The sequence below is a fragment of the Coffea arabica genome, chromosome 1c (genome assembly GCF_036785885.1).
Source record: "Coffea arabica cultivar ET-39 chromosome 1c, Coffea Arabica ET-39 HiFi, whole genome shotgun sequence".
Lineage (NCBI taxonomy): Eukaryota > Viridiplantae > Streptophyta > Magnoliopsida > Gentianales > Rubiaceae > Coffea > Coffea arabica.
In genome coordinates this window covers 40,162,574-40,164,589 of record NC_092310.1, presented here as the reverse complement: position 1 = coordinate 40,164,589, position 2,016 = coordinate 40,162,574, and positions in this window count along the sequence as shown.

Here is a 2,016-nt window from a genome sequence, read left to right as displayed (position 1 = left end):
AGGTGGGCAACATATTTCGTTGTCTGTCCATATTCTATGGCAGATATGGAAAGCTAGGAATGAGGAGGAATTTAATGGAAAAAAAAACAGCCTTGGAAGACAATTCAGAAGGCGCATCAGGAATGGTTAGAAATGGTGGGATTAGATACTAAGGAATCTAGGATGAGCACAGACGAAACAATAGCTCTACAGCAACACAGTTCGCAGTCAGCTTCAGAATATGGGATACTGGAAGTACGGATTGGGGTAACATCAGATATACCCAACCACGCCTTTGGCATTGGAATCAGCCTGACTCAAGGAGATCAAGGACCACACCGAGGATGGGCGCTACGAGCAAGAAGTTCAGGATCAATTCTGGTGGATGAAGCAATTGCACTGAAGCTTGCAATGTGTAAGACAGCCACAACGCAAGCCAGGGAAGTGCAATTCCAAGTGCAAAACCCACAAATCCTTAACAATATTCGCACAAACAGAGTAAGTGAGATTAGATTAGCGACTGTTGTGGATGACATTCTTCAATTAAGCCAATTGTTTCATATGTGCTCCTTTTGCCTAGTTAGAAAAGATAAGACTCAATTAAGCTACAAGCTTAGCATTCATGCCTTGGGCATTATTTTTGATGAGGAACATTGGTTTCCTTAGTGGTAAATATGCCGCTTGTAAAGTTCAATCGAGCCCTTGCTCGCACTTGTATATCTTTTGTCAAGCAATACAATCAATTATCGTTTCGAAAAAAAAAAAAAAAAGTATCTCACAGACCAATGTGGGATATAATTCTTTATTCATGAATCAAATAAATTTCTCCCTTCATGAGCAATTCCTCACGTTAAACTCAAATTTACAAACCCCTTTTCAAACCCACTTTAATACTCAATCATGGACCTACTCTTCTTTAACATCCAAACTAGATTCTAGACCACTATCAACCCTTGACTCCTTAGTGTAACATCAAACGGATCCCTACCAAATCCATGGCGCACCTGGTCCAATACCAACCAAACTCCTTTACACTTTGACACTTTGGTTCGCTACCAAGAAGAAAATTTTGACCGGTCCAACTTCGAGAAAAATTCACTTGCCCATGAGTAGTCCAGTCTCGCAACCTAAAACTTTGATACCAATTTGACAGGAAGAAATATTTCGAGAGAATTCACCAAAGAATCCAATATGTAAGTCAGGAACCCAACTCTGACCCAAAAGTTTAAACCATTAGGTATCAGTCCCTTACTTACAAATTAATCACTTTTTCTGTATTTCTCGGATCAATGTGGAGCATAATCTTTTACTCATGAATCTAACAGTATAAATGCTTATTGGGGATGCTTCAGAATTGAGTTGTCTTTTATTAGTTTTTGGATGCACACTTCCCTGACAAATGATTATCATGATTTTTAAATACAAGACTTATGATTGACTAAATAGATGATGGAACTAAATCCATATTTCACAGATGGGATTGCTATTTTTTTGAGAAAAATTTTTGTGTTTTTTCGTAAATATTCTTTCTATACATTTTTCAACTACCTCTTCACCTTCATCATATTATCAAAAAGTGCTACAATTAATTTTCCTCAAAAAAATTAGAAAATGCAATACAAATAGACATTTTATTTACTCTAAGAGTAATATAGGACAATGCGGTAAATACGTTGAATAGTCTTAATTAATTATGACTTTCATCTATTAATTTCTAGTATATAGTTTTAATGTTCACTTTTATGTATATAGTTTCTTTTTTCTTCACTATATGAACTCTAGGAGTTTCAAACCTATTATTGCATTCATTGTAGATTGATTTACGTGGTAATCTTGCTGGATTCTTATCATCTCATCCCAAAACTCTCTTGATGTCTCTTCACCATTTCAACATGGTAGATCCAATTTTCCCTAACATGAATCGTTCGGAATCAACTCAGCACTTGATGAAAGCTGCAAATACTGACCAGTCACATTTGTTGCAGCAAATTATTTGCTATTATAGGCAACATAGCTGGTCCATCTCTATTTCCTGGG